Source organism: Lynx canadensis, chromosome A2, assembly GCF_007474595.2.
Source record: "Lynx canadensis isolate LIC74 chromosome A2, mLynCan4.pri.v2, whole genome shotgun sequence".
Taxonomy (NCBI): Eukaryota; Metazoa; Chordata; class Mammalia; order Carnivora; family Felidae; genus Lynx; species Lynx canadensis.
In genome coordinates this window covers 127,369,579-127,389,105 of record NC_044304.2, presented here as the reverse complement: position 1 = coordinate 127,389,105, position 19,527 = coordinate 127,369,579, and positions in this window count along the sequence as shown.

The following is a 19,527-nucleotide window of genomic DNA, read 5'->3' as shown; positions in this document are numbered from 1 at the left end:
TGTGCATCCAGAGGCGTGCATATATAATTGTGCTGGGGCCAGGAGCAAGGAGTGGGATGATGTAATTGAAGCAAAATCCTCATCAACCATAGTGGGATATCAAAAGATAATGCCTAAATGCAAAAACTTTAAAAATAGCAAATTAGGCATATTATTTTGAGTTAAATAGGTAAATACATAAAAAATCCACATAGGTCATTGGAAATTGTTGACTCAGGAGTAAGAAATGGAGAAGGACTGCAGTTTTTTGTTTCAAGGCTTATAGGATGCTGACTTTTTAAGCACATGTTTAAGAGTAATGGGTTTATTTCTATTCATCCTTTAGGACTGACCTATTCATTATTTTATCTACAAAGCCTTCATTTGCCTTTCCAGATGCCCTTTTTAGTCTATTAGCTACCTTTACTTTTCCCTATCATAATACCTATCTTCCAGCATCATTATTGCTTCTTTACTTGTTCTCATATCCCCAATATAAATTTTCATACCTTCAAAGTATAAGCTTTTTACATGCTTTTAATAAAAGCTTCATTGTGTAGCACAATTTCTCATACAGAGTAGGAGCTCCATAAATACTTGTCAAGTAAGTAACTTGTCACCTACTAAACCATATTTCAGGAATTATTTTGTTGGGTCTAATTCTGTCTCCACATTGAGACAGTCACTGGATAAGTTAACCAATTTGCAGCTCCATGATGCATTATTGCCCCATTATTCAAGCAGGCTCTGTTAAATTACTAACTTGAATTATAATGTAAATAATGCTACTTTATTTTTAATTTTTTTTTTATATTTGGAGACATTATAGCATCCAGTGGCCTGCAGCTTATAATCCACACAAATGTTCTGTAAATCTCACAAAAGCTTGAGAACATAGCTTTGACATATGGAATGCTACTTTAAATCTTTCATTGGCATGCTATAAATAGTACCTAGTAAATGTGAAGTACCATTTCTTCCAGACTAGAGTTTTGTAACTTGGAAGTCTGGACTTTAGGAAGTCTCCAGGAGGGTCACTGTATCCCCTAAAATTTAATGCGACATCTTATGTATATAGACATTTTTCTGGAAAGAGAAGCCATAATAATTTCTATTATATTAGAAAAGGGATAAATGACTCCAAAAAATTCAGACAATGCAATAATACCTTACATTCTACATTGTGCCATAGATCATAAAGCTCTTTACATACTTTATTTCCTAAACACTCTGCAACAAAAACATAAGAAAATGTGTATTCTAGATTTTAATACACAAAACCCCCACCAATTTAGCTATGTGGAATAGAACTGGGATTAAAAGGATAATCGGCCCATATCCGAAAGTGGGCTGGGTAAATTCTACACAATTTTTAAGAGTTTCCAACCAGTGTTATTTCATATTTTTGAAAAATAGATTTTAATGTTCAAATTAGTATATAGACTGTCAGAAAAACAAATTCAGAGATTATATAAGTACTGTTTTGATTTTTGGAAAATACTATTTAAGTACACTTGTTTCTTGGTTATTGAAATATAACTCAAAATAAGAAGCAATGGAACAGGAGCCAATTTCAGAGCGAGCCTAATCTTTGTTTTTCTCAGTGCATGGTTCAGGTTTTACATTAATAAAAATGCATAGTGTTTTTAATATGCACAACAGACTAGAATATCAAAAATGTGAAATTAGGTTAATTTTATTGAACTTGCCAATATGCTTAGTCTAGGGAAGATGAATTTATTGACATGAGACTAGAACATAGCTGAACCATGGATGAAAAAGAAGTCAATCAGTTCAATGATGGGGTATTAAAATATGAGAAGGAGTTTGGGAGGAATGAGGTGGGAGAGCAAAGAGCCTCCTTCAGATTTTCCAGATAATCCTCAGACAATCATTAAATAAGAAAGCATTCATCTATTCCTCCCTGGAACACTAAGTACTATGTTAAAGAGAGATTTGGTTTGCTGTGTTAAAATTTGGTGCTTTGGAGGTCTGAAACATCTTTTGGCATATTAACTTACAGTCAGTCCACATGCAAGTTTAGTTTTATTAACTTGGGAAATGAGAAAATATGAAGGGAAAATATGTGGTAGAATATAGGAGGGGCATAGAGCTGAGACTCAGAAGACTGAGCAATCTGTCTTGCCTCAGAATTATAATCTAATCTCCTCTGTGAGGCAGAAGCACATTACTGGGTATCATCACAGAAATGCATTCCTGAAGACAAATACTGTAAACAAAGCCTTTTACTGAGAAAGACAGCAAAGCCAGTCCAAGGCACAGTGAGGTAAGCTGCTCCTTCTTTAGCAATAGCAAAATACTGAGGATGAAGAGACACCATTACTAAGAACAGAGAGTGGAGCATATGGTTTTAACAAGTAATGTTTGGCACAGGAGAAATTGCTTCCAAACTTAGATTAAGTATTCCCACAAATCTCCCCTTTCTGTCTTTCTTTTGTTAATCTGGGCAGAACTGAAACAAGAACTTCATGGGTGGTGGGGCCTATGTATCACTGAAGAACCAGTTGCAATGTCACCTTTTCCATGTGGACACACTTACACACACACACCGCTTAGTTTTTCACTCCTCTGTCTTCACAAACTCTATATCATTATAACTAGATAATTCTTTGTTGTAATTATCACCTTACATATCAGGTCTCTCTGATTACATTTCAAGTTACTAAGAAGTGGAGATTAACACTTACTCATCTTTGGCACTATAGGGGAGGAAAAAATTTCTCTGCCTTCTTAGATTGAGTGTGTGGGCCTGTGAAACAAACTGACAAGAGAAAAACAGTTTATTAGCACATTAACACGTGCACGGCACATACATGTGGGATAACTCAGCAATGGGTAACTAAAACGGGTGGTCAGAACTTGGGGCTTATATAGCATCTTAACAAAGAGAAGTGAGGGGCACCTGGGTGGCTCAGTTGGTTGAGCGTCCGACGTTAGATTTTGGCTCAGATCATGATCCCAGGGTCGTGGAATTGAGCCTTGCATTGTTGCAGAGCCTGCTTAGGATTCTCTCCCTCTACCACTCTCCCCCACTCATTCTCTCCCTCTCTCTCTCTCGCTGTCTCTCTCTCTCGGGTAAAACAAAAAAACAAAGAGCAGTGTAAGACAAAGGTAAAGGGGTTTAGGTCCGTAGGGATGGCAAGTTATGGCAAGGTAAATATATGGAGGAAACTTAGGGAAGATAAGGGTTGTTTTAGTAAGTTTTTTTATGTAGCTTACTCTGATGCTGGTAAGTCTAGAGTTGTCTCTAGTAATTAAGAATTATCCTGCTCTTCCTAATATAGGAGAGAGCCAGAAGGTTTTGTGTGTGTGTGTGTGTGTGTGTGTGTGTGTGTGTGTGTGTGTGTCTGCTTCTTCTCATTTGTCCTCAACTGAAAGCAAAGTGATATGTTTTGGGGTGACATAATCTGACCCCCTTTAGCACCTAGTAGGCCCTCAATTAGTTTTGGGAAAACACAATAATATGCTGTCTCTTGTGGCTATATTTGAATGACGGATGGTGGATAAAGTATATAGCATTATGCTTATGTCTAATTACTTTTAAATGCTATAGAACACTAACTTAATAAGAATTTTAAATTGCTCAGTTCAAAGCCTATTCTAATTCAGTGCTGGCTCTTTTGCCCTAACGTGTATCTCAAATTTACCTGTTAACAGCAAATAGAAGTTTAAGATAGTTAAGAATAGGCAGGGGCGCCTGGGTGGCTCAGTCGGTTAAGCGTCCGACTTCAGCTCAGGTCACGATCTCGCGGTCCGTGAGTTCGAGCCCCACGTCGGGCTCTGGGCTGATGGCTCAGAGCCTGGAGCCTGCTTCCGATTCTGTGTCTCCCTCTCTCTCTGCCCCTCCCCCGTTCATGCTCTGTCTCTCTCTGTCTCAAAAATAAATAAAACGTTAAAAAAAAATTAATAAAAAAAAAAAGAATCGGGATATCACTCTTTTCAATTTGAGGCCTCATCTAGAAAGTCACAAAATATTTACTCCAAGATTTCAGTTTTCAATTGCAATATGTAAAATGATTTAAAAATAAATAAGACTCAAAAATCTAAAATCTAGTAGTGCTAAAGATACCTTACTGGTGATTACTAAATCTTCCTTATGTTGGATTTACCTAAAATCTAAGTTGAAATTTTTTAAGTCAAGCCTTTAATTCTTTATTAATTATCGTCATCTTAAGTAATTTACCTCTTGATTTAGATTTTATTTTATGAAGTTTAAACTTCACCTACATTTATTCTATAACTTCAAATATATATTATTTCTAGAAGTGTTTATTTTAGTCCATCTTGATTTTCACAACTGAACTGAGAGCATATTAAGTGTACTTTGGGCTTTATAGAGAACCTGCCATTCGGTCTTGTTGCCGTGGAATGTTTTCTACGACTCTCTTAAAGTGACACATATTTACTGTTTATGATTGTTCTGGGAACTACACTTACCTATTTAGACATGAAAAATCACTTTCATTACACTATAATAGAATATGGATTTTCTGAAACCTCATTTTAACCTGAATAATACTTTGCTTCATTTGCTTATCTTAAATCTTGTATCAGTTCATTTTCTGGAGTAATTCAACTGTTTTGTCATTCTTAGAAGTGTGTCTATTTTTTTTAAATATAGCATCAAATCCCACATAAACTATGGCAAGTTACATTTCTTTGAATAAGGCAAAATGAAACCAAATGTAATTTGGAATTATCTTTCCTGAGACATGTATCTAGCAAGTTTGACTATCTCTTCCTCCTAAACTTGTTTTACTGCATTTCCTGTGTTGGTTTTATTTATTTGTTTATTTGTTTGTTTGTTTATTTTTAGAGACAGAGAGTGCAGGAGCATGCATGAGAAAGTGGGGAGGGGAGGGTGAGCAGTGGAGGTGGTAGAGGGAGAGAGAAAATCTTAAGTAGAAGAAAATCTTTACGCCCAGAAAGTTTGTTTCACACTCATTCTTACAACTCCTTTGGTTTTTTGTCTTTTGTTTTGTTTTTTTTTATCTTATTTTAATGTTAATGACCTTTTTTATTTAGAAGATTGAAAGTTTTGGGGCACCTGGATGGCTCAGTCAGAGCATCCAACTCGTGGTTTTGGCTCAGGTCATATGATCTCATGTGGTTTGTGGGTTTAAGCCCTGCATCGGGCTCTGCGCTAACAGAGTGGAGTCTGCTTGGGATTCTCTCTGTCCCTCTGTCTGCCCCTACCCTGCTCTCTCTCTCTCTCTCTCTCTCGCTTTCTCTCGCTTTCTCTCGCTTTCTCTCTTTCTCTCTCTCTGTCAAAATGAATAAATAAACTTAAAAAAAACCTGAAAGTTTCAATTATGGATTACCTTATTTTCTCCCTTTAATATTTGGTTGCAAAATTCCCTGGACCTAAAGGTTTTGTTTTGTTTTGTTTGTTTGTTTGTTTGTTTGTTTGTTTTTAAAGAGGTTTCTGAGAACAAATTCATTTTTTTTTTAATATTTATTTATTTTTGAGAGAGAGAGAGACACAGAGCATGAGTGAGGGAGGGGCAGAGAGAGAGGGAGACACAATCCAAAGCAGGCTCCAGGCTCTGAGTTGTCAGCATAGAGTCCAATGCAGGGCTTGAATTCACGAACCGTGAGATCATGACCTGAGCCGAGGTCAGGCGCTTAACCAACTGAGCCACCCAGGCACCCCTCAATTTTTAAAATAGAAATGAGGCTATTCATATTTTCTTTTGGTCATGTGTTTGTTTTGGAAAGATCTGTTTTTCAAAGGTTTTGTCCATTTCATCTAAGTTGTCAAATGTTTTGTTCATAACACCCTTTTATTATCTTTTTGATGTCTGTAGGATTTGTAATGATATCTAACCCTTTTTTTATTCCTGTTATTGATTGACCCCTGCATTAAGTAACATCTTTAACCCCCTTTACATGTGGGAAAATGAGCCCCAGTGGTGACTTACATAACTTGCTGGCTCAAGATGGTATGATTTGTTATTAACCTCTGATTTGCAGTGCACTGTGTTTTTCTGTATATATGTTTACCTGAAATATCTCACAAAATTTTATTTGACAAGCAGTCAAAACTATAGCTGGGATGAAAAATAATATGAAGGAAAATTCATGCCATGTAAGTCTTGGATAACTGTTGGCTAGAACAATTCAGTATAGCTATCAAAAATACTTGGAAATATTTCAGACCTAGAATTGAAAAACTAAAGATAACAGTTGCTATAAGTTGCAGAATTTTAAAGATAACTTTTCTTTTGGAAAGTAATCATTTGGTGATGGACTGCTTGGCATTGGTCTATAGTCATTATGATTCTAGTACTATCATGATGGTAGATGGCTATCATCAATTTTTTTCCCTCTCCATATAAGCACGTCATACTCCCATCAAGAAATAGCAGATAGAACCTATTCCTTACCTTCCCTTGAATCCGCGATGGCCTTAGTGACTTGCTTAATGAATAAAATGTGACAGATGCAATGTTCTGGGACTTGCACAGCTAGGGCATAAAAAGCCTTGCAGCTTCTGCTTGGGCCTCTTACAACACTTTGTCTTGGGGAAACCGGTTACAACATAGGAAGTCAGAGTATCCTGATCTCACCACATTCTAGAAGCTATATGAAGGTACTTCAGTTAATAGTCTGAGCTTAGAGTTCTGGCCATACCCACCAAGGCACCAGACATGTAAGTGAATCCACCTTGAACCCTCCAGACTGGCCCATCTGCCAGCTGAATGCCACCAAGTAACTTCAGTCAATGCCATATGGAACAGAAGAAACCAAGCTATGCCCGAATACCTGACCCATGAAATTTTGAAATGTAATAAAATGCTTATTGTTCTAAACCACTAAGGCTTAGGACTGTTACACAGAGGATAACCAGAACAATGACTATTATGTAAATGATGGAAAACATCCCTAACATTTAGCTTTATAAAGACTTATGTGAGACTCCTGATTAGTTGAAAGAGAACCTAGAAAAATACCATCAAATCTGACATGCTAAGTGGTATATCCTAGACAACTTTGTTCTCCTCCACAGAGCTAAGATGACAATACAGTTTCTAAAATTTATAACAGTTCTTGCCAACACAGTTATTTCAATTTAATATTATTGACTATTTCTGGTCTTCAGCCAGTAAAGACTTGTTTTTAGGGGCAGCTAGGTGACTCAGCCACTTGAGTTTCAGACTCTTGATTTCGGCTCACGTCATGATCTCGAGGTTAGTGGGTTTGAGCCCGCATCAGGTTCCATGCTGACAGTGCTTGGGATTGTCTCTATCTCCTCTCTCTCTGCCTCCCCACCCCACCATGCTCACTCTCTCTCTCTCTCTCTCTCTCCCCTTCTCTCTCTCTCAAAATAAATAAACTTAAAAAAGAAAAAAATAAAAAGATTTGAAGGGCACCTGGGTGGCTCAGTCGGTTAAGCATCCTTTTGATTTCGGCTCAGTTCATCATCTCCCAGTTCATGAGATCGAGCCTCACATGGGGCTCTACACTGACAGCATAGAACCTGCTTGGAATTCTCTCTGTTCCTCTCTCTCTGCCCTTCTGCATGCTCATGTACACATGCTTGCTCGCTCTCTCTAAATAAATATATTTTTAAACTTGTTTTTATGTTTAAGATATTATAATGAACAAGACTTTCTGATTATTGGTTGTCATCTTGGAGAGAAAATAAAAACATCTTCATGTGTAAGGATATATTCGAGTTGTAATGTAAGGCTTGAGCTTTTAGATTTTGGCTCTAAACATACTGGACTAGCTCATATTTCACGATGCTTTGAAACAAATCTCTGTGAATGAATGGATCTGTAATAGAGGATTTGCTTTCTGAGATAATTATCTCTTCCTGGAGTGTTAAAAAGCTTTATGTTGGATATCCATGGTGTCTCATGCAACTTAAGAATAGTCTGTGTTTTGCAGCCCCTTTAGCCAATAAGATCATAAACAATATAACAAAGGTTAACATATAAAAAGCAATGACTGCTAAATTTAACCAAATATCTAGTGCTTTTTAAACAACATCCTGGATCATAAATTACTTTTAGTAAAAGCCTCATACCTAATTTGGCTTGGTGAGAATTTAATTGGAAAGTGTATATAAAGTAATTCAGTGTGTCTGTCCTGAGTTTTTAATCCTTCTTTTTATTCTTTAATGAAGAATAATTGTATAGCAACAAAAAACACAGTCAATATCTAAAGTCATTGATTCCTTCTTGGCTCAACCAGGAATCATTCTCATTAAACAAACAAAAATACATGTGGAGAAATAGTTATTATTAAAGAGTCCTTTCCTTGAGGCATATTAAAAATCATTATAAGCCTTCAATGAATGCCACGTTTCTATATAGCTCTTTTTATGCAGCTTTAAAGTGCTACTATCACAATTGTTCAGATCTGAAGAAAATAAGAGAAGGTGAACTGGCTCACATGCCCACTGAAAGGAAACAGCTGAATGACTGAAATTTCCAGCCTTGTTTTTAGCTCATTAGGCGATTGTTAAAGTGTTTTTCCATTGCCATAACAAAAGTAATTAAATCCAGGACAGACTTTTTAAAGAAAATGGCTTGTAAACAGTAAATCATATCTATCCCAAAGCCCAATGGCTTCATTAGTTCATAATAGTCACCATAGAATACAGCCATTTCTCAGGATACACAAAGGCCCATATCAATAGTCAAGTGGCTTGTATTTGACAACTGTTGTTGGCAAATGAGTAGAAAAGCTATCTTATCACTTAAGGCTAGTAAAATATAGATATACTTTACTTACTGAGCAGACCAAATTGTTTCATGGCTTATGATTACATTGTAATGCAATAAAAGCCATAATAAAAGCTGTTACTTCTGGTTATGTATATATAAAAAGGTACATTATGGATTATTCCTGTGCATTGTGGAAGCTATTGCTCCCTCACGCACCCTGGAGGATTCATTAATTCATTTGTTCCTTTATCAACATTTAATGAGCATGTATTGCTAAAAACTGTTCTATATTCTGAGTTTGCAACAATAAACAAACCAGAAAAAAAAATTCCTGTTATCTTGAGGCTGACATTCCATCTAAAGAGAGAAAATTAACTTAAAATTTCAAATAAATGAATTATATAATGCCAGAGAGTAAGAAATAGTGTGAAGAAAAATAAAGCAAGGTATGGAATAGAATGTAAAAGGAGTACATTTTTTTTTTTTTTTTTAATTTTTTTTCAACGTTTATTTATTTTTGGGACAGAGAGAGACAGAGCATGAACGGGGGAGGGGCAGAGAGAGAGGGAGACACAGAATCGGAAACAGGCTCCAGGCTCCGAGCCATCAGCCCAGAGCCTGACGCGGGGCTCGAACTCACGGACCGCGAGATCGTGACCTGGCTGAAGTCGGAAGCTTAACCGACTGCGCCACCCAGGCGCCCCAAAGGAGTACATTTTTGATGAGATGATCAGTGAAGGTCTTTCTGGAGAGGGGACACTTTTTTTTTTTTTTAATTTTTTTTTTCAACGTTTATTTATTTTTGCGACAGAGAGAGACAGAGCATGAACGGGGGAGGGACAGAGAGAGAGGGAGACACAGAATCGGAAGCAGGCTCCAGGCTCTGAGCCATCAGCCCAGAGCCTGACGCGGGGCTCGAACTCCCAGACCGCGAGATCGTGACCTGGCTGAAGTCGGACGCTTAACCGACTGCGCCACCCAGGCGCCCCGAGGGGACACTTTTTTTAGATATTTGTGTTTTGTTTTGTTTTGTTTTGTTTTGTTTTGTTTTGTTTTGTTTTGTTTTGTATGGAAGTAAGCTCTGTGCGCAATGTGAAGCTCAAACATACAACCCCAGAGATCAAGAGTCATATGCTCTACCGACTGAGTCAGCCAGGTGCCCTGAGGTGACACTTTAGACGAAATGTAAATGAAATAAAGGGGAAAACTCTGGGAACATCTGGGGAAAGAGTGTTTCAGGCAGGAACAGCAGGTGTAAAATCCTGAGGCTGGAACTTGATTGGTAAATTCAAGGAATAGCAAGACCTGTGAGGTTGAAGTGACCTAGGGAATGATCACCATGATGCTGGAGAAATGCCCAGTAGCTTTGGATTTTACTGTGTGATAAGAAGCCATTAAAAAGTTTTGAGCAGAGAAATAAAAGATTTCTTTAACTGCTACATAAATGACAACATAGTGGCAAATGAGAAAACCCTGAGAGCAATCAAGAACCTGCAGGAGGCTATGGCAAAAGAAGATGGTGCCTTGGATAAAGGTGTGTTCTAGATGTTTTCTGTTTGCTTCTCCAGATTCACTTTCCATCCTTCACTATGGTGTTTTGTGCCCTAGGAGGCTGGTTTGATTCAGCCAGTGGGGGACACTGGCAGAAATTGGAGAGCAAGAAGAGAGTGAGGAGGGTTATTTATTGTCCTGATTCACTTCCTGCAGGGTCACAGGAATTGATGTGTGCCTCTATCCATAGCTCCTCCTAGGCAACCCTCTTCAAATGCCTTTGTTTTCTAGGTTCTATAACGTCTAACATTCACCCCTTTAACCTATGCTAATGAGGGCTCTGCAAGGTTGCTAACCCTGAGATTTCATACTATCTCTTGTTGAGTTTTCTAACTCAATTTATACCTTTAAATAATGCCTTTCATACACCCTCCCCAAATTACTGTGCTTTAATGAGCGTCCTGTTTCTTGCTGGGCCGTGATGGCACAGAGTGATAATGGTGATAAGAAGTACTTGGATTTGGGATATATTTTGACAGGATCTGCTTAAAGATTAGTTGTGTGCATACAACCTGAGATATGAAGAAGGGATACAACTTGCTTTTTTACCCTTAATAATATGGAGGTTTTCTTCCAAGTCAAAACATAGACTTCTGTTTTCAGTTAATTCACACAATTCCAAAACATGAATATGCCATGGCTTATTAGTTAATCACCCCACTTGAAGACATTTAATTCCTTTCTGGCTTTTTGCTAATATAATGCTGCAGTATACTCTTGCACTATACATCCTGTATCTTTGTGCATTGTGGATTTCTTGAGGACATATTTATAGAAGTAGAATTACTATACCAAGAGATAAGTACCTTTAAAACTTCTATAAATATTTCCAAATTGCTCTCCCAAAAAGCAATATTAATATGCCCTTCCAACAACAGTGACTTTTACCCTCACAATGAAGAAATATTATTAAACTTTAAAAAATCTTCTGATAAAAATGTTATTTGCTTTTCTCTGAATGCTAGTGATATTGAGCATCTTTCCATGATAGTTGGCCATTGTTTGATGAGGAATATGATTACACATAGATTCAAGATAGTTCCCACAAAATAATTACAAAGAGAAAAAAAGGAACTTCACAGTGGAGAAATCTGGCAAACACTACCTTAATTAAGTGACCAAAGTGACTGTCATCAGTAATGGTGATGTGGTTTTAAGTGTTGGGGTTCAGAGCTGACAGCCAAGAGAGAATTCTTGAGACATCTTTGTTACAAAAAGGTGATTTTATTAAAGCATGGGGACAGGACCATTGGGCAGAAAGTGCTACACTAGGGTTGTGAGGGGTGACTGATTTATATACCTGATTATACAGTTGGGGGAAGTAAAGATAAGGGGAAGTTTTCAAAAGGACTTTCATATGCCAAAGACTCGCAGGATCCTGAGGGTTGTGCTAAGATTTCGTTTTGTCCTTAGCAAAGTGTCAGCATCAAGGCAGCTAAGGTCCCAAAGGAAGGTTGCTCTGCCTGTTTCAAGGACTGTCAGTGGGTTGTAGGCAGTAAGGTAATTTAATTTTTCATTTGCCTTTGTTCCCACATCAATGGGACAAGTCAAAATTGTAGACCACTTCATGGTAATGAGATATAATAAGAAACAATGTGGTACTGTTATGCCCAGAATTCGTGATCCCCAAAGACCACCGGGGAGCCGAGTCCGCTGCAAAAGCAAAGAGCCTTTATTCAAGCTAGCTCGAGTTCAATCCCCTACCTGCACCTACGCAGCGGTGAGATGCCCGGGAGAGATAGCGAGTTTCAAAAGCACAAAGGTTTTATTGGGGTCTAGGGGCAGTTGGTGACGTAATGGCTGTGGCCTCAGCCGATTGGCTGGAGAAGGGTCGTGGCCTCGGCCGATTGGCTGGGGAAGGGTCGGAGTCCTGTTATGCAGGTCGCCGGGCGTGTTTTGATCGGGAAGTTTGAACGGGTGAGCTTGAGGTTACTCAAGGGGAGGAGGCGTGGTCTGAGGTTTCTGCGATTTTCTCGGAAAGGGGGCAAGTTGGGGACGTAGTCACTCAAGGTGGAGGACACAGAACAAGATGGAGTCAGCGGCGTAGGTCCGCCCTTTCAGTACCTGGGTGAGTCAATCGGTTAAGCTAAGTGTCCAACTCTTGGTTTCAGCTCAGGTCATGATCTCACAGGTTCGGGTTTGTGAGACCAAACCTGGTGTCGGGCTCCTCACTGTCAGCTTGGGATTCTCTCTCTCCGTCTCTCTCTCCATCTCTCTCTCCGTCTCTCTCTCCATCTCTCTCTCCGTCTCTCCGTCTCTCCTTCTCTCTCCCTCTCTCTCTGCCCCTCCCTGGTACATGCACTCTCTCTCTCAAAATAAATAAACTTTAAGAAAAAAAAAAGAAAGAAAGCAGCAGCATTTCTGTGATATTACTACCAAAGATACATAATCTGAATCTAATCATGAGGCAAACCCAAACTAAGAGACAAACTACAAAACACGTGTTTGTATTAAGGTCGTGTAAAATAAGGAATGACCAAAGAACTATTCCAGAGTGAAGGAGACAGAAGCAGTGGGGTCTTTGGATTAGATAGTCATGAATAACTTCCTGATTTTTAAGCTTGTATAATCATTTATAGGAGAAACAGACCTTGTTGATGAGAAATTCTCACTAAAACATTAGGAAGTGATATGGCAACAGGTCAGTAACTTGTCCTGAAATTGTTCAGGAAAAAGAAGTTACTTATATTTTATTTATAATTTTTCTTAAAGCTTGAGATTATTAAAGCAACAACCAACTTTTTCACATCAGAAATCACAATACATATTCCTCAGGAATACTTCTCTACTTGGCATCCAACGGACACCATATATTTATTCTTGTGACAGAGAGGATAAATCTTAACTTGCTTTCTCTTCCCTGGATTGTTTTTTTTTCTGATACAGGTTTCAGCAGTGATAAATCATATCATAGTGGCTAGAGAAATATCTCATCACACTATCTACAAGTTAGAAAAATAAAGGTTCTGAGAGCTATTCAAAGGCTGTGTCATTGGAGAGAAAGACTTAAATAAGGTACTGGCTTGCTTCTCATAAACTCTAGCCTTTTCAGGATTTCAAATGTAGGGGAGTTTCCTGAAACCCTGTCTTTTTTTTTTTTTTTTTTAATTTTTTTAAATGTTTTATTTTATTATTTTTGAGAGACACAGTGTGAGCAGGGGAGGGGGCAGAGAGAGCCAGAGACACAGAATCTGAAATAGCCTCCAGGTTCTGAGCTGTCAGCTTAGATGGTTAAAAGACTGAGCTACCCAGGAGCCCGGAAACCCTGTCTTAAAAGCATTCAAATGTTTTGCTAATTGGCAAGCATTCAATTTGTTTCAAAATGAAACAAAAACAGGTTACCAAAATCCCAATCCTCTACAAAAACAACGGTGTTTTGTTTGTGCTCTATACATTATTTCTAAGAATTAACTTAATTTGGGATCAAAAAATTAGTTGCAACAAACCATTATTAAAATAAAGTACTAAAACCTCTAAATATGAACTAACTAAAAAAAAATTTGCTTTCAGAATTATTTTTGCTCTTATAGCTAGAGATATATTTTAACAGTATCTTCTCAACCAACCTGCTACAAAAAAAACACAATTGGTTACTTTGGGCTGCCATCTAGTGTTAAAGAAAATATTTACCTTTTTTATATTGACAGTGGTTTCAATATGACAAAAGGTGAAAGCAAATACTATCATTAAAATATTAAAAAAAATTTTTTTTTAATGTTTATTTATTTTTGAGAAAGAGAGACAGGGTGTGAGCAGGGGAGAGGAGAGAGACCGGGAGGGAGACACAGAATTCAAAGTAGGCTCCAGGTTCTGAGCTGTCAGCACAGAGCCAGTCGCTGGGCTTGACCTCAGGAACTGCAAGATCATGGCCTGAGTCCCAAGTTGGATACTTAATTGACTGAGCCACCCAGGCAGCCCCCTTTTTTTAAAGTTTATTTATTTTTGAGGGGGGAGGGGCAGAGAGGAAGACGCTAAAAATTTTTTTTTATTTCTTTTAATGTTTATTCATTTTTGAGAGAGAGAGAGAGAGAGAGAGAGAGAGAGAGAGAGAGACAGCACAAGTGGGGGAGGGACAGAGAGAGACAGAATCTGAAGCAGGCTCCAGGTTCCAAGCTATCAGCACAAAGCCTGACGTAGGGCTCAAACTCACAAACCATGAGATCATGATCTGAGCCAAAGTTGAACACCCAACCGATTGAGGCACCCAGGTGCTCCCAGGATAAAAGATTTTTTAAATAAAAGTTAAGTATATTTGAAGTATATAACATGTTGATTTGATACACATATACATAGTGCAAGATTACTACAGTTAAGCCAGTTAACATATCTCCTCACATAGTTACATTTGTGAGGAGTGCACTTGAAATCTACTCTTTTAACATATTTCCAGTGTTCAAAACAAAATCAAATATAGTCATGCCTTTACATTAGATCTCTAAACTTATCCTATATAACTACAAATTTGTACCTTTTGACCCACATCTCCCCATTTCCCCACCAACCACCATTCTACTCTCTACTTCTATAACTTTTACTTTTTTTTTCTTTTTTTAACTTCACACACATTTGACCCTTGAACAATACAGGGGTTGGTGCATTAACCCCTTGCCTAGTCGAAAATGCATGTATAATTTTTAACTCCCCCAAAACTTAATACTTAAAGTCTGCTGTAGACTTGGAAGCTGATGAGGCCACATAAGGCAAGCTGACCCCCCACCCCCCAAATCACCTTCCCCCAGGTGGGATATGTGTGACATTCCTCAGGCACTCCTGGCTACCGAAGAACAAAGGAAAGGAGAAAACAAATGGTCAACTGATAGAGATCACAGTCATGCAAGGTACGAGTCTCCATCAGTTTACAAATGTCTTAGTAAATTACGAGAAAAAGGCAATCTTACCAATAGCCTAATCTCCAGGAACTCCCCACTGTCTTAATGATAGTGCTTTGCTAGAGGGAAAAACACCCATAGCTTGACAATAGTAATCCAGTAATACTTGAATCTTCTTTAGCATATGGAAATCCCATTAAGAAACTTCCTCTTGACTTTATCTCCCCCAACTCCATGTGTATAACCAGTCACTCTTCACAATCCCAGTGCCTGTCTTTCTGTCCACAGGCCCTGTCCCCTGTGCTTTAATAAAATCACCTTTTTTGCACCAAAGACATCTCAAGAATTTTTTCTTGGCCATCAACTCTGGACCCCCATTACTCTAAAATCCCATCAGAAGCCTCACCAATAAAAAAAAATTATTTGTATTTGTATTGATTAACACATATTTTGTATGTTACCTGTTTTATATATGTATTCCTACAAAAAGTAAGCTAGAGAAAAGAAAATGTTAAGAAAATCATAAGGAAGAGAAAATACATTTACAAAACTACTGTATTTATTGAAAAAAATCTGTGCATGAGTGGACATACCCAGTTCAAATTCACGTTGTTCAAGGGTCAACTGTACATATCTTTTTTATCCATTTATCTGTTGATGGGCACTTGTGTTGTTTCCATATCTTGGCTATTGTGAATAATGCTGCAATGAATATGGGAGTACAGATATCTCTTTGAGATCTTGTTTTCAACTTCTTTGGATATATGCCCAGAAATTGGATTGTTGGAACATATGATAGTTCTATTTTTAATTTTTTGAGGAACCTTTGTACTTTTTTCCATAGTGGCTCTACCAATCCACATTCCAGCAACAGTGCACATAGGTTATCTTTTCTCCACATCCTTACCAACATTTATTATCTCTTGTGTTTTTGGTGACAGCAATTCTAACAGTCCGAAGTGATATCTCATTTTGTGGTTCTGCTTTGCATTTCCCTGAAGATTAGTGACACTGAGCATCTTTTCATGTACCAGTTGGCCATTTGTAAGTCTTAATTAGAAAAACATCAATTCAGTTCCTCTGCCCATTTTTAATCAGATTGGGGGGGGGGGATTGCTATTGAATTATGTGTTCTTTATGTATTTCGGATTTCAATCCCTTATTGGCTATTTGATTGCGAATATTTTCTTTCATTTGACAGGTTGCTGTTTCATTTTGTTGATGGTTTCCTTCACAGTAAAGATGCCTTTTAATTTGATGTAGCCCCACTTTTTTATTTTTGCATTTGTTACCTTTACTTTTGGTTTCAAATCGAAAAAAAAAATCATTGCCAAGACCAGTGTGAAGGAGCTTACTTCCTATGTTTTCCTCCAGGAGTTTTATGGTTTCATATCTTAAATTTAAGTCTAATCCATTTTAAGCTGATTTTTGCACCTGGCATAAGATAAGAGTCCCATTTCATTATGTTGCATGTGGTGGTCCAGTTTTCCCAACCATTTACTGGAGATTGTCCTTTCCCCCATTGTATATTCTTGGCTCCTTTGCCATAAAGTAATTGATTATAAATGCATTAGTTTATTTCTGGGCTCTATTCTCCATTGATCTATGGGTCTGTTTTTAAGCCAGTATTATGCTGTTTTGATTACTATAGCTTTGTAATATAGTTTGAAATCAGGAAGAGTGATGCCTTCAGCTTGGTTCTTCTTTCTCAATATTGCTTGGGCTTTTGGGGATCTCTTGTAGTTGCATACAAATTTTAGGATTTTTTTTTCTATTTCTGTGACAAATGCCATTGGAGTTTTGATTTTGCATTGAATCAGTAGATTGCTTTTGGTGGTATGGACATTTTAACAATAATAATTCTTCCAGTCCATGAGCATGGAATATCTTTCCGTGCATCTTCCTTAGTTTATTTTGTTAATGTCTTAGAGTTTTCTTTGTACAGCTCTTTTACCTCTTGGTTAAATTTATTTCTAAGTATTTTATTCTTTTTCATGTAATTGTAAATGTGATTGTTGTCTTAATTTCTTTTTCTGATAGCTTGTTGATAGTAGATAGTAATGCAACTGATTTTTGACTATTGATTTTGTATTTTGTAACTACTGATTTCCTTTATTATAACAGTTTTTGGGGGGAGTCTTTAGGGTTTTCTTTTTTGGCATTATCCAAGCAAATCCACCATCACTGTGCCCTGTTACCATAGGGCTTTTGTTACCAACTATCTCCAAAGTGCTATAACCAGCCCCTATTACAAAGAGAATTTCCTGTTCCTGTCACCCCCAAAAGGTGTGAGAGTCCTCAGTCCATGCCTCATCTTATTAGAGGTTACGTGAGCAAAATCTGCACAATCTAATAAATGGCAATTTCGCAGTTTCACCTCACTGACCTTCCACTCAAGAGTTGATGACTGAGAATGTCTTGGCTCAGTGCCCTCCTTCACAACCCCTTTATTAGCTTAGGAAAGCAGTTTTACTGGCAGCCCCAATGAGGAGGATTAGAGGAGGATTTACTTATTTTCACCACTTGTTGAATCATTCCACACAAAGATTACAGGCAAAATAGTTTCTTTCTACCTAATCTATGTCAGGTTAAGGAGGAAAGGGACCCAAAGACCTTTTCAGAGGAAAAATAAGAAATGAACAAAGGCTGAGTAGAGAGCTTTTCTTGACGGATGCCAGAAACAATCTTTATGTCGGTGCCTCAAAAATTGTCATTATCCCTGGGTTTAAAATCTGGTAGATATTGACCATGAGCCAATTTGAGAGTCGTGAGTTCCCTCAAAGGGAAGTGCCTTTGTCTTATCAAAAAAGAAAATACACATATATATTTTCTAAAAAGTTACATTTACTCTTTTAATCACTGCAGAAATGAAAGAAATAGTTTAGAATTGAATCAACCTGAGGTTTAAGTATTCCTGAAATATAAGAATATTTTTTCTGTTCATAATGTCATAATTGATAAATCCGCCTTTTAAATTGACTCTGTGCTGGCTCAATTGGTCTCAATGATTGCAGACCCCAAACCTTACTTTTTATTGCAAATATTTGGTAACGCTTTTACCATTTTAAAACAAAATTCACAGATAATATAACCTTCTTACAGTGTTAAATATATAATGTTCTAACTGTAACAAATGAATAACGAAGAAGACAGTTATTTGTAATAAAGTAGTATATATATATATATTTAATATATTTCAATGTGTAAATGCTCAGACATGATCACCAAAGGAGACAAAATCAGGCAGTTTGATGTTGGCACCTATTTCTAGTATCTACCTGAACACAACAGCTACAAATATTGTTTGCAGGTTTGTTCTGTTGTATTTTAATGCCATAGATGGTGTCACCATTGATAATGTAATTTTCCAAAGGAATGAACAACTCTTGGTAAAGTTCTGAGGAAAACATAATAAAATCTTTCCTCAATATCCATGCCATGGTAGCTACATTTCTGGAAAATTCAGAAAATTAAAACTATACCTAAAAACACTCTGCGTTTATGAAAATAGAATAAAACCTGACTAACTGCCCTAATTATTATTTACATATGTTTCACTTCATAAATGTCTGGAAGAGCATTCAAATACACAGTGAGACCTGGTAATTATTTATTATGCAGACAGTTGTGTGCAAGGCAAGATGTCTCTGACCCCAGCCACAATTGCCAGTAGTATACTCTTATGATTTGGATATTCAAAAATGGCCAGAGAGGCCAGTAATGCCCCCACTGCTGCATGAGATTCATTTTCATAGTAATGAGAAACAGCAAACAGACAAATTGAAAATGTCCACTTATTTTCTAAATATTGATGATTAAGTTATTTTATGTTATGGAATATTGCATTTCTATATTTTGGGTAATATTTCATAGAGGTCCACAGAAATAGGCCCTTTATTATGATATATAATAATATAGGGAAAAGCATAATGTCTGAGCTTAACATATTAAAAACCTGGAAGAGGTTATAACACATTTATTTTACAAGCTAGCAGATATTATGATAGTAAGACATAGATATATAAGAAAAGAAATTTGATGTAATTTCTGTAAATAACTGTTTGGAAATTTTAATGTTTTACTATTTGTATTCTATGCTATTTATTTTTGTTATATTTTACTAATTATTTTCCTACAAATTTTATGGATGTAACAGATTTTCTTAAAACTTTTGTAGATCTTAGAAATTTCCTTACAACTTTTATGAGTCATGAGAAGGAAAAAAAAACTAAGAAAAAATGGTAAAAGAAGGCAAATAAGAAATAAAGGAAATATAACCTTAAAAAAAAAAAGAACAGATAAAAGAAATTTCAAAACAGGAAAATTTTGGTAACAAGTCATCGATACAGCATGTTGCTGCTTTGTCTTCCTCAAAATTATTTTCTATGACTTAGTAATTTTAGTGATCATAGAAACTCATAGGGATATTTCTTATTCATCTGATAAATTTGTGGATCCATAGAGTATAACAA